The following is a 15,508-nucleotide window of genomic DNA, read 5'->3' as shown; positions in this document are numbered from 1 at the left end:
ATTGTAACCATGGCCCCCCCATGTCCGGGGGTATACCGGGGGATAGCTGGGAAAATGGGCCGTGTTTTTACCTTCCAGGTGGCCCCGCAGTGCCGGGTGAATGCGGTGGTTTTGTCTTGGCACCAAAAATAGCGGGGAATGGGCCTTACCTAGGGTCCCTGGGGTGCGGGGGGATTTTACCAGCAGTTGTCCCCACACGACGGGGATTTTGCCTGGGCTTGGCTGGACCGAAAGTCAAAGTCCCCGCTATTCCCCTGACCTGGGGGAGCCGTGGTAACAATTGACTGGTGTATTACTTTTTCAGTTTTCTACTCAAAAATATTTTATGTATTGATTTTTAAGAGTTCCATATCATTTTAAGCCTAATTAGTCAGACCTTTCGGTTTTATATTTTCTAATCAAGTTTTATCCCTTAAATTTATGTGTATGTAATAAATTACAGTGATAGTGACATTTCAATAGCATAAAATATGTAATAAAGATTAATACAAGCAAGGTTCAATGTCCAATTCATATTGCATCTGTGATGTAACTTAACTTTCATTACTTATAGTTTGTTATGAATACCTTACCCGGTATCTTTACTTAATTGTCAAAATTATGTACCGGTATATTTATTAAATTCATAGTCATTTCTGATAATTGACTTTACAATACATTTATGTCAAATTAATTTTAAACAAAAGTACAGTGGGGAATTATTTAAAAGCTTCAGCCAGTGCCCTGTTTTCCCAGGGTGCCAGAAAATACAGCAGGGTGCTCCCTCCTGCTATTTACTACTTAGGCCTAGCTGGAGCACTGTAATCTTAGTGCAAATAACTTCACTTAGCTTTTCTAATGTTTTTTACCCCAAAGATGTTTTTATTGCAATTATAAACATGCAACAAAACCATAAGTGTATTTTTAATTTAGCGGGGATTATTTTCCACAATGTCACTACAAAATTTGCATATATTATGTGACTTTCTTTATACAAAAATATTAAATTGCTTTATATACTATTAATTGTCATATTTAACTATGATATATAACTTGCTGAAATATATATATTTTTTTCTAAATGATCATACTGACACTTTTCTTTTCATTAAATATTTCAGAAACTTACTACATGAAAGCAAAATTTGAAGCAAAGGAAGGTAACCAAACAATTGGTTTTGACATATTAAATCGGGGATTTTTCACTACACATTAATAATTTTTCATTCACAAATGCTTGCATCAATCACATTTATTTTAGAACCAGTAGCCTAAATTTGTTAATGAGAAATTTCAATCGAAAACGTTCAGCATAAAATTTCTCAAGTCAAAAACTTCAAAAACAGTTGGAGTTTTGCAACTTCCCAGTACAAATCACAATGCTCCGCCTACGTAATCTACACATGTACCTATTAGCATATAGTGAGTGAGTAGTCGTGTAAGTGTTGGTATTTCCCATATTATTTCCATTTAATAAAGCATCGTGTGAACCTCAGAGTTTAATAAAACATTATTAAAGACTCTATCATAGTAATATATAGACTTTCATTTATTTCCATTCATGATCCCTTCACATACACAGATTTTTTTTCTTAATAGTTCTTATGGATCCCACAAATTCACATATTACATGTATATATGGCAGATTTCACAAAAAAGGCAATTATTTGGCCCATTTGCTTTCAATTATTGTTATTGCATGTCAACGTCATATATACAGCAATTGCCTTTCCCAACTCAATAAGAACACCTAATAGAAGTGATTTGTATTAAAATAATGAAAATATTGTGTTAAATAAGGTAAAAAAATGTAAAAATATGCCGATATTTAGGACAAAAAAGACAGAAAATCTTCCCGGTACCAATATACCACTTTTTTGAGGATGCTTTTCAGTAACATCTGGTAAGTATTTTATTCTTGTCTGTTGAATAATGTTTGCAAGAAATGTTAATTAAAACAATAATATATCTAAAATGATTGCATTTCGTTCGTAATATACTTAAATTTTCGGTAATTGCGCATGGTGATAACGTTACGATAATCTGTCCTCCAATTGTTGTGTAACATTAGCAGACATGATCCACTGCTAACTGTTTTAAGCCTAAACACACCTTTATTAAATCACTGAAAACAAAGACTACGTGTCAGATAAAAACAGTATTGCATGTAACAAGAAATTGGTCATTCCTGATCATAAAGTTTTTTAGGTCTAAAAATGTGTTAATGTTACGCAAAATCGATTCTGTCCCATTTTAGCATGACGATAGCACCTTTTCTATTCGTGAATAATTTACACCGACTGAGGGTTAACATTCGGGTAGCGATTACTTTTATATTGGACTGGTTCACAGTTGACATTGAAATGATAAAAATAGTGGTGAATACCGTTGATAAAAACTTAATCCAAGTTTGGCTCATTCTGTCCTTCGATGTAACGTTAACATTATGTCACGCTAGCATTAAGACAAGCGCTTAATAAAGCAAGAAAATCGTTGAAATTTGATGACTTTCCCAGAGTCAATTATTCGAACATAACAATGTCGTCTGTAAACTATCGTTTGTAAGTATTCATTTATTAGGTACTTAGTTTATATTGAATTCATACCGCTTTTGTGTTTGATATCGTTATTTATTGGACAGAATTAAGAATGCAAACGTTATAAAATGGACAGAAATATAGATGATAACTTGACAAATGGACATATTACTGCAAATGTTACATTGGACAGAAACCTTCTTTTTTATATAAAACACATATTTATGTTTTTGTTTTTTGTGATCCATTGTATGCTTTTGATACAAGCTTAACTGTTTAATACTTAATCTGAATTTGATTAAGTAAACTGAAATCTTATGTTATAATTGGGACAGAAATATGTTTGCTAATGTGACAAAAGGACTTTTCCCCTAATGTTACATAGGACAGAAGCAGAGTTTGACATCACCAAGAGAGAATGCTTGAGATGAAAGTCAATATTTGTATGCTCATTTTGTGATTCATTGTGTTTCTTATTTGATAAATCTTATTTTTGACACAAACTTGTGTTATATATTGTATCTTTACCTTATTTTAGTCACCTGAATGCTAGTGTTACATTTTGGACAGAACAATGTATGCTATTGGACAATAGGACATCTCCCCTGGTGTTACTTTTGGATTCCTGTTTGAACCCCCCCCCCCCCCCGAGAATATAAAAGTTTAAGAACATTGTTTCTGTGTTTCTATAACTGTTCAATCTAGTGACTGTTTTTTATTCAATTACAAACTGTCCCAGATTAAATTAACTGAATGCCAGTGTTATATATATATGCAATTAGTTAAAGGCCTAGTTTAGGTCCATTTTCATAATAAAACATTGAAAACTGCACAGTAGGTCTTATCAGATTGGAGATCTGATAAGACTTTTTCTATTTTCCCTGAACCCCACCCCTGGACCTAGGGTGTGTGGTTACAATTGACTGGTGCATTATGACCAGTGGTATTGTGGCGCAAGTTGACGATCTAAATGTTGTTCCATGTGGAAGGAGTCTGATGAATAGATTTACAGATAATAAATTGACGTTGTATTCTTGTAGTATTTCAAACAAAACTGTTTTTTGAATGTAGCGAAACAATAAGAAGTGTTAGTAAAAGTAGTATCTAAAATGATCTGTTGCTAAAAATTTAAAATGTTTGAATTTATGGCATTTACGTTCGAGTGTTTTGTTTTAGTTTGTAAGATTGTGAAGACAGCTCTGTGAATTTAATCTCTCAAATCTGCTCCCTTGGTAGAAAACATTACATATTGTGTTAGTTTTGTGAGGCAATGAGAAAGTACCCCTGGTGGGGATCAAACCAAACACACGACTTCTTGTGTTAGAGGCAGACATATATAACTTAGAACACTCTCATATCTCAACAGAAAGTATGTAATAATTTAATTTCTTTTTCAGAACTATACCCTTAAAGACAAGAATATGATGTGTAAATCGTCTGAATTGTTTGACTGTTGCAATTTACTTACATTAAACATTATTTTATAAGAATTGTCTTTTGCTGTGTCGGGTTGGATTATATGCAAGGTTACTGCAGGTGGGGTAGTTCTTGTTACAGGTTTTAAAGTTCTGGATGTTTGTTTGCCTTTTTTATGATAAGATCTTTTGATCAGTGTTCATGTCACTGTGTAGGCATATACAGTTCGGGGTAAAGAATTCTGATCAATCTCTTATGACACTGTATTTGTACACAACCTCTGTAAATGGATCTTAATCTAATGCACCAGTCAATTGTAACCACGCCCCCCCAGGTCCGGGGAATAGCAGGGACTTTGACTTTTGGTCCAGCAAACCCCGGGTAAAATCCCCGCCCTGCGGGGACGAACTGATGGTAAAACCCCGGCCAAATGCCCCCCGCACCCCAGAGACTCTATATAAGTCAATATCTCCGCTAAATTTGGCACTAAGACAAAACCACCGCACTCACACGGCCATGTGGGGCCACCTGGAAAGTAAAAACACGGCCCTTTTCCCCGGCTATCCCCAGTATACCCCCGGACCTGGGGGGCCGTGGTTACAGTTGATTGGTGCATAATTGCCTAATTGTCTTATCAGATCTCTGATCTGAGTATCCTGCTGCGCAGTATGGGATATTTTAAGATAGAAATGGACCCTTAATGGCCATGAGCCGATAAACATACCGGTAAACACAGGAAATTGGCCCCTACTGTCAAACCAGTGTGATTAGAAGGAGATGCACAGCAGCGGATTATCATGCCAAATATTCCTTAAATTAGGCCTTAAAAGGGGGAGGGTCACTTTTAAAAGGCTTAAGCTAGGCCTTTACGACACACAACAGTCTGATCTTTAGTTCTATTGTTGGTTTTTCGTATTGGAAGTTATTCTATCCAGATTGGTATATTTTTTTACGAGATTGTTTAATCAAACTGCTGCGGGAACAGTGTTTCCAGGATTCGTCATTCAGTCTGACACCATATAAACTTAGGTCAACAGTGTATTTATAAATCAACATGAACAAAACTAGTAGGAACTATATGAGAAGCAATAGAATTATATTGTAACAACAGGTTATTAAAATCTCAAATGAGTAAAACATTATAACAACATTTAAACTAAATGAAGAGTCAAAGAAACTATTTTCAGCTGTAGAAGCTCATAAAATGTGTACGTCTGTCACACTGCAACTTCGTCAAATCTTGTATGATTATTATGATTTTTTTGTGATTATCAATTGACTGTGTTTATCAATCATTTATATAGTTTGTCTTATACTGTATCAAGCTCAAACAGTCTGTGGTAGGTCTGTATTTTATTTTGTTGTGAAACATTCTGTCCAACTGCTAATGTGACATACTGCTAATGTTACTCATTCTGTCTTGTGATAACACTAGCACATACTCACAATTAGCAATTTATAATATATATGATTAATATCAAAGGTAATGATAATTGCACCATACTAGAGACATTTATATCACCACAACAAAACATTTATGTTTATAGCTTATCTGATCTGATATAAAAAGAAAACCTATGTTTGCAGAAAACATTTTCTGTCTTGTTGTCCAATTTGGGTTTGTTTCAATAAATTTATTTGAGAAAAACGAAACAATCTTTATTTTTTGTCTGTACAATCTGTTTTATAGATAAATGAACCATTTAGTGCAAGACAAAATACTTCTTTGGATCAAAATATTAAAAAAAACAAGTTTTTACCGGCAATATTGTAACACTAGCACAAATGGTATGGTGATACAAAATTCTTTTTTTTATAAAAATGCATGAATAAATCATTGCAAATGTTCTAAAATATGATAGATAAGAAATTGCTGTAAAAGATTATGTTGAAATCACAAATCTGCAATAAATTTTAAAAATCAATATTCGCCGGGATATTGGTCACCAAAACGTGATATCTTTACAACTTGGCTTAACTTACGGTTTATTACTTATGATTATTACCAGTTATTACCATGTATATACACCAAAATTCAAGAATTTGTTATGAGTTGTCACGGTTTTCTACGAGCAATTTACAGGTATTTTAGGAGCTTTTTAGGAGTTCAGGGTATATAATGGAATGGTATAATTCATTTAAGCTTTTACATTTTACAAACAACCAGAATATATGTTTTTAGGAACTACTCCGTAAACATTTTTTAGGAACTACTCTGTAAACAAATCGTAACGTAAACGTAACATATTGTATAAAAATAACATAATGTACGGATAGTTATGTGTTGTTAGGAGCAGTTTATGAAAAATTAATCCGTGGACAACCGTTACAAAAATGCTACTCCTTTAATGGATCCCTGAGAAAGTCTGCAAGTTGATGCAAATTATTTACAGATAACAGCAAGCTCTTTATGGATGCTTGCGATTGAGTATGAGTTGGCGATCCATAGAATTCTTGTGATTTAGTACTTAAGTTACAATTTCACCATCATCATTTAAAAAGACTGGGAATATTTTTGTCTTTTTATTATCGATTTGGTGGGGGGGGGGGTATATATGTGGTGGCTTTTATATATGTTTATTCAAAAGGATCAATATGCTTACATTGTGTTTTGTAATTGTATGAACAATTATCATTTCAGCATATGGAAGAGACTAAAATGTATAAATAATCACTATACTGGTTGGAGAGCAGTAGCCGGCGGAAAGCAGTAGCCGGCAATCGATTGTTATTCATGTTTTTTTAAAATCTTCTTAAAAAAGGTGAGAATGGTAAAAAAGAACCGTATCCAAGCAACACCATTTGCATCGAATCCAACAAAAAGCGTACGTTTAAACATTTTATTTACAAAAAGTATTGGAAATGTCAAAAAATTCGCCAACTTTCTCGTGGGGGGTGCTCACGTGAATGTTACTGCGAATGTGCAATTAAATAAATTTGTATATCTAATTATAGCACTAGCATTTACCGACAGTCAAGTGTTGGTTACGAACGATTATTTGTCGATGAATCACAGCAAAATGTATTTTTAAAAAAGCCTGTTGAAATGATATTTTCATACTGCCCGTCAATCGCTATCAAACAATATTGAGATATATTCAAAATTTTATGTATCCATGGTGTGGTTTTAGACGCGTTGTTAAAGCGAGACTACTCCAGCGCTTGGTTACCAGTATTACTTCCCTGTTCAATAGAGGCGCCCATAGGGAAATTATACTTAATAAGGCGATAAATATTGGTTTTATAGTCAAGGAGCGGTACTGAAATAAAACTGCCGGGTACTACTTCTCATAATCCGTAAATTGGCACTAATTGATTACCCCCTTTGTGGCCCCAAGGCACGCGCTTCGTAAGGACACAAATTTTAATATTGTAAAGTTAGTAGACCTTGACCCCTAGTTTAATAAAATGTAAGTATTATTTCCGTTTCATTTCGCTCTACTGAGAAAATCTTCGAAAACATGCAAAAACTGCCAACTACTGCTCTCCAACCAATAACTTATTATAAGTTAATACTGTGACTACATGTACATGTATGCACATACAGTACACATGTACGCAATTGCTACTGTAAATAAAACAATGCACTGTACTATCACTTAATCCTTTTTGAATCAACACAATTATAAGTTAAATATTCATCTACATACAAAGGTGAATTAAGCCTTTTATGTTTTAACCTTTAAACATCACATTTTTAAGAACGCAACATGTACTGTACTGTACAACGTTCAATCCAGTATGCGGTTATGGAAAACGAAAGTAGATAATTGAACATAGAATATACAAGCAAAGGTTTAAAAAAATCGCCTAAATTAAATAGGTTTACATAATTGTTATATGTAATCAGTGCAAGGTTTGGTAGTTTAGCCCAAAAAACTCTTGATAAATGAAAATCGATATTAAAACAAAAACCTTTACAGATGCATGCAAAGCGAAAGTTGAAGATATATGACGTGGCTCACTGGAATTGAATGATACCTGGTATAGTTTTATAGATATGCTAATACAAAATGTAGATCCTGTTTAAACTCTTGTAGAGTTTGGAAATAACGTATTAATTCTTACCTGTTTTAAATGCGTGCAAACTATTGAAAAAAATAGGGACAGCCTCTTCTTCGTATATTATGCGATATATTATATGTCGTCGTTCATTTCTATATATAATCTCTCGCACTGACTAATGGTTTCTATACAGCCAGAAGATAATGTCGTAAAATATATTTGCATAACTTTCTACACGAATTTTTAGTATGCTAGTTATATTAATGAAGACTAAAACGAAATATGTGAATACAATAAATAATTTGCACAGTGAGAATCATGCATTTTAAACTCAAAACATATATGACTCCATCTAAAGGTTACACACCACCATTGTCATTTTCTCTATAATTCAATGTGAAATGATTATTTTTAGACAACATTAAAAGGCATTTCGAGCGAATGCAGACTATGATAAACATATATATTCTTAAAGTACAAGCTTTAAATTACCTTTTAAGCCAATAAAAAGGGGGTCAAGTTATTCCTAAGAAAAATCTCTCCACTTGAAATACAAACTCTAAAAAATGCAGAGTCCGCCATGACAGTTGTTCCAAAATGACCTTCCAACTATAGGGCAGCAGTTTATGCTTAAATCTCTATTCTAAATGATAAATCAAGCAATACTAGAAACTCAAGTATAAACGTTTCAGGAATAATGATATTTTTTATTTACAGTGTATTGAGCATGTGAAAACATGTCTATCAGTCATAAAAAAAAACCATTTTTTTATTGAGAATTTTCCACAAAACGGAAGTACATATGACGCAATGGTGACGTCATACCTAAACAAAATGCCGATATGACATGCATTAATTAAACTATACAGTATTCAGTTACAAAATTGAACAGGCATAGTCATAGGACCCGACTCTAAAGGACATAAATTAATTGAACTTGGCTGAATTAGACTTTATACATTTCATTTTACACTCTACTGACGTCTCATAGGTGGTGGTGTGTAAGCTTATTGATACTCGCACTCGGACAAACTCCGCGCAGGGTTACTTCCCTTTGTAAACAGTACAGTAACACTGCCACCACAAGATTTTCATCCAAAATTGGATGAAAACTTTTAATGGCATTTTTTTTAATCATATATATTTATTCTTATATCCTTTCTTAAATAATTACTTTACGCCAGTTGATAGGCATAATATGTTTTATAAAAAAATAACAATTAAAAAAAAACATTCGGAAATGTTCGGTCTTTTTTCAAATTGAAAGTAGGATTTACAAATTACAATATCAACATGGATGTGTTGTTAGCTATTCAGACATGTATCGAACGTTTTGCATTTTTTCCTTTTATGGAATAAAATCGTTTATTTTCTAAACAAATGAAACATGTTGCTGTAATTTCTTTTAAAGGTGTTCCGTCCATTTTGTAAATTGCAATCACGTGCCGTTTCTATCATCACGTGATATTTGTGAAGGCAGTGATTACTGTACTGCAAGGGAAGTAACACTGCGCGGAGTTTGGCACTCGGATAAGGCCAATTCGGCGAGTGCTCCGAAAAGATTGTTATTTTTTTATTGTTTATTTATTTATTAATTATTTTTATTTATTTATTTATTTACATTCTGCATGGACAGGTGTAACCCTGGTTTTAGCTGCACTGGTTCTTTAACGTACACCAGTGAAACACGGGACCCCATTTAACGGCCATCCCGGGAGACGAAAAGATTTTTGTTCGTGGTGCGGGCGGCTAGCGCTTCTTTGTCATTTGCTCACTGGCCCTACTGCGTTCATACAGCATAAACGCAAATACGATCAAAACTTATATTTACATTTCAAATTAAATATTCATTGTGATATTCTGCAATTTAGCATTTGTTTTAAAGGAGTGTAACAAACAAGATACGTTTGTATAAAATAATAGCTTATTTTTAACGTCGTACATGTATATATTAAAATGGCTTTCACAAACAAGCCTGAAAACAGTAGCCAAGTGTCAGCGGCTGCACGATTTGAATGTTAATTATTAAATATAGTCTTCGTTGACATAATTTTTCAAGTGGTCTTATTCTTTAAAAAATGGCTTTAAAAATCAAACAAAAATGCTAGGTTTGGAAAACATAAAAAAGGTGACTTTAATATGTTTAAGCTTAAAATTAGTAAGATTTAGTAACAGATGTAAGGTTAATCTAATATGAGGTTAAATCTCACTAGAATGATACTAAAATAATTTCACCATGAAGCACTTGAACGTTTTTATATGTTTTCATATTGAAACGGTCCGCTGTAGGCGGCGGATGTGCGTTCATAATATAACCTTCCATTATAGAAGAAAGTACGTTCATAGTACGTATGTTTACTTGGTTGGTAATATGCAAATTAGCAAAGCCCGGGCTCTGTGTGGATTTACTGTATATAAAGACCAGCGGACCCCTTCAGGGTCGAGTATGCTTTTCTCCGAAGGTAACTGTTGGCTCGCACGTTACAATATATTCCTTTTTTTTAAATTTCGAACATTAGTGCCTCGGAAAGAATGGATGCGAGATAGGTAACCCCTCCCGTGGCGATCTTTTTTTTAAATCGCCTCTGATTTGCAGCACTTTATTACGAGATTTTAAAGGGATTTCAATTTAGTTTTAAGTACATTTAATTGTGGCATAGAGAACGCCATCACTATGCATTAAATTGTTATATGTATAGTGTAACAAAGCTCAATACGAATAACACATAATAAATAAAGTTCAAGATGAATAGCACATCATGGAATAGCAGTTAAAACACTCCAATTGTGACTGCACAGCATTCTGTCGCTGATACAAAGTCATTACAGACAGCGTCTTGGTCGTCACTGGTCACTCGATGCACGTTCATCACCATGTGATTGATAGTCTGGACTGTCCCATCGTCTTCTTCTCAAGCCAAGTCAAGATAGAGGAGTCCACCTGCCCGTGGAGCCGCAGAAGCTGCCGGAAGTTTTGACTCTTCACAATAAATTATCGTGACTTGCACTCTATACAAACGGCTCATAGGATATACATCCTGACAAACACTTTGACATACATTGGACTATTGATATACTTCATTGAATAACCTTGGACCTTACAAAACATGTTTAGACTCTGTACCAACAATATAGAACATCCATTGGACTCTATAAAACAGTTCATGGAAAGAACCATTGAACACATGCATTGGTCTCAATACAAATAGTTCATTGATCATACCGATCAGGAGCATATTTTTGGCTCTTTACCTAGCATGCTGGACTTTCAAGTGTTTTTCTTCTACATACATTATTTTCTTAGAGGTACACGCATAAGGCAGACGTATAATTACCACAGACGTCACAACATACATAAGTAGTATTCTTCAATGTAAAGAGCTACTTAAAACACTGCTTGATTTTATACACTGTAGGCACATACAAATATTCCAAGTACATGCATAAAATATTATAAACAAATGTATTCTAGGCGGCACACTTTTGAACTATTGGGCCACAAATACTTTATTAATTGATTTATATCAATTTACAACACATTCTATGTACAGTGTGCATAAGCGGATTGATAAAAAAACAAAACAACCTTACATTAACACATTTCAAAGGGTATTATTAAATTAATGACACATGCATATTTGTTTATATTCAATCAATTTGCTATGCATACTTTTTTAAACTATATTTTCAAAGACAAACATCGCATACGTTAATACAGTCCTTATAGTGAGAGGATATAGGGTACGCCCAAAAAGGGGCAGGGTGCTTTCTTTTCAGGAAAAACGCGCACAATAGTTGCTTTTTACTGTTGAAAAACGGCCATGTACCATATCAAAGTCCATTTTATGACATGTCCATGCACACATTGCAGTTATAACCCTACATAATACTCTCACTTATTCTCCCTTGTTCAGTTTCACTTTAGACATGTCACACGTTTTAAACCATCATGGGTTGTTATCACCAGGGCTCTCATTCGGCTGATTTTTTTGGGAGAATTGACCTCTACCTCTAGAATTAGGGAGAAGTTGGGATATTTAAGGAGAAGTGAAACATATTGTAATACCTGACACAAATATTCTCTCATGTCACAAAACCTCAATTTAAATTCACATTTACTTTGATTGCTTTTTCTAGATGGAATGGTCATAAGAAATGTGTCGTATTATTTTGGCTTAACTTAAAGTGTGCTGGTCACCTATTTGCAATGTAACATAGTTTATGTCCAAAAAGCATCTAAAATGAAAAAAAAAATACATTTAAAACATTTGAAACAATCTAAATGACCTTATAAATAAGCTGTTAAAAACATTAAAGTGCGGTTGGGTGAATCTTATTTTGGTACGATCAGGACACGGTACGAATGTCACATTCAGCTTTGCTGTTATTTACTCGTCTTTTGTTAAATAGTGTTTAATATGCTGACATTTTAAAAACAAATAATATTTAAAATCTGTATACTTCATGAAAAACTCACTAATACTTAATAGAACATTGAGAAATAAACTCCGAACATTTTTTCTGACAAAACGGCGGTCTCGCGAAAATTATTGGGCATGGTACAAATGGGAAAATACTATGAGTAAACACTTCATACAGCAAATAAAGTTTTATGGTTACTATGGTTTATATAAACATTTTATATAATGAACATTCCACAAAAAAAACTCAAATATTTGTCAATATGTCATGTTTTTGATTTTCTTAGTTCCAACTTGCCGAATGATAATGACCGTCTGCTTCAAAAGAAACAATGTTTAAAAAGGTGTGCCTTGTTTGTACAATGCAAGTATCAATTGTTTTTGTTGTTTTTGAAGTTAACGTCTGCTTGACAACATTTTATATCTTTACTTTTATTGAAATTTAACGTACTTTAATCATGTGACGTTCAATAACTCCACCTATTTGCGATGTTTCTATAATTGAACGATACACGACCCAATTATTGGATTAGTAGATTACCGATTATAAATGGCAATTTGCGATGTTTTGATGTGTGATAATGAACAAAAATTAGCACACTGATTAGCGTGAATTACCGTTAATCCGACCCGCCGTGATGACGGTCGTGTGCCTTTTCACGCGCTGATCTTTGACAGATTAGGGAACGGCGACATTGCCCAATGAAATACCTAAAGGCCTAATTTAAGGAATGTTTGGCATGACAATCCCCTCCTGTGCATATCCTGCCATTTGTACTGATTTCACAGAAGGGGCCAATTTCCTGTGTATTGGCTAAGGGCCATTTAAGGTCAATTCTATAATAAAACATCCAAAACTGCACAGCAGGATATACAGATCAGAGATCTTATAGACAATTAGGCAATACGATTAAGATCAATACACAGAGGTTGTGTACAATACACGGTTTGGGGGTCACTTGTAGAAGGATAAAACTTGGCCTTTAAGGCGTAACTTTGTGATTAACAACGATCGAATGGCCAGAAGGGTGCAAGAGGGAGGGGAAAAATATGACAGGTTGTGTAAAAAGGGGCAAAGGAGCGGGTTCAAATAATTTCAGGGCAGGGTGGACCGCCATTCCACTCCGCCTTAGCTAAACCACTACAGGAATGCATAATATTTGATGAAAAAGCACATTTAGATACAAAAAAGAGATGATTTTTATACATTATGAATACTTTAATTGACCACATGATTGTTTAAAGCTACTATACATACATATGGACAGTTAACAGAGTCAGAAATAAATACATTTAACTACGCTGCAAGTAGACCGCGTAGTAATTTCATTTTAGCAGTTAACCTTAACCTTTACTTTTGGGAATCTTATTTGTGCAATAATACACTTCCCTCGAAATAAATTTAAATTAAGTAATACAAAATACAAATCAAAACACTCCAAATAATTAATACTATTATTTATATTCAACAAACTTCCTCTACTGATGTACTGGCATACATCCAAATTTGTTTTCGATGGAAAATGTTCCGATTGCATCATTAACACACATTGTTCTTTCTCCGTAATGGAGCAGATAACTGACCATAGGCAACAAATTCAAGGTTTACTTTACGGTAAACCATTTGGCTGTATAGAGTCCAATAGTAAGTACGTGTGATTGTATAGATTTGAATTAGAATATCCTCTAGATCATGTGACCATTGTACCGGCAAGCTTCGGGGTAAATTTCAAGTTTACAGACCACTAAATAAATTGTCTGCTTCCACACGAAGTCGTAGGACCTTGCAGCAAGTGTCAACCAACAATGACCATTTTCTGCTTCTGATCTTTTAATGGTGAAAACTGAAAATTACAAAACACTAGTTGTACATTTCCATCACTAAAACTAATGACACTGCATAATCCAGTTAGAAACACGAAACACTACACAGTTTGACTAGAATAAATCGAGTAAGAAATGCTATTGAAATTTACATAAATATAGATTAAACATCCACACGCATATAGATTTCTAGAAAATCTGGATCAACACTGCGCCCTATGTTGTTCAAATCTTCATTTAGAAAGTATACTAAAAATACCTAACAATCAATATTCTTGGACAACTATAGCAATGACCTCATAGAAAACGACTGCCAGTTTCTTATAGTAAACCCCGATCAGTCTTAGTCCATGATCACCAACACAGATCTGGGTAATAACTATAAGAAACGTTTTATTTTATCATAATAAAGCATTTACTGCCAAAATAACATTCTTAAATATATCAAAAAGTCTGATCTGAAATATAGACTAGATCTACACGGTTTGCTAAAAGGCATGGTGTCACAGAGTAATTAAACCATAATGCAAAATATGATGGCTATAGTATTAATCAATAACTAGTACACTGATTCACTAATGCATATATAACAATATATCTAGACTGATCAATAAAAATAGAAGACTCCCCCTACAGCCGCCAAAGAGAAAGATGCGGTATTAAGCAGGTCAAATTGTACTTTATAATATCTGGGCCAAACATCAACGTGCTAACATGAAGCGGAGAAACACCCATGACGCACACATAGTTGCTAATGACCTCACGGGAATCCCGAAGATTCTAAATTTAGACACAAAAGGCACAAAACCCCGCGAAAAGTAATAATGCCATAAAACTCCATAAACGTAATTGACAAGCATAGAGGCTTCAGCTGAACGATATAAATCAACATTTCTTCTATCATAAAAACACAATATATAAACTTACATAGGGGACCATAATTTTCGATGAAAGTTCGAGACGCTGTCGAAACGTGACCGCTCTGTATGGAATACATCAAACTCTACCACAACAACCGAAAGTTCCGAATAAAGAGTACAGGGTGCAACCGCATAATGCTTAAAAGGTTGACCGAAACCATGTTAAATGACAAGGTCAACAGAGTATTGTCCCTTGGTATTTAAAAATGAGAAAAATCTATTATCCTAACAGAATACTCCCCGTCTTATATCATAATGATATAACTCCATAACAATAAATTTAACTAAAGAAACAACCGACTGTACTTAATAAAATGGTTTCAACTTGTCACAATACTCTAATAAGAACAACATTTACACAGCTAAATATTTAATGAAAACATTGTGGGAAGGGTTTTGCTCACAA

General features: G+C 34.0%; 1 protein-coding gene across 3 annotated transcripts in view; it reads right to left on the bottom strand.

The window, feature by feature from the left end:
- LOC128212271 (uncharacterized) overlaps nucleotides 1–8,082 on the bottom strand; it is an 81,795-nt gene extending 73,713 nt beyond the window's left edge. For all 3 annotated transcript variants that reach the window (XM_052917640.1, XM_052917641.1, XM_052917642.1), the window contains exon 1: nucleotides 8,001–8,082. The gene's annotated coding sequence lies outside the window, so the exon portion shown is untranslated. The remainder of the gene's footprint in view (nucleotides 1–8,000) is intronic.
- Nucleotides 8,083–15,508: the final 7,426 nt, after the last annotated feature.

The sequence above is a fragment of the Mya arenaria genome, chromosome 12 (assembly GCF_026914265.1).
Source record: "Mya arenaria isolate MELC-2E11 chromosome 12, ASM2691426v1".
In the NCBI taxonomy this organism is placed as follows: Eukaryota; Metazoa; Mollusca; class Bivalvia; order Myida; family Myidae; genus Mya; species Mya arenaria.
Note: the sequence above shows the minus strand (reverse complement) of the source record. Positions and strands in the feature narration are given on the sequence as shown.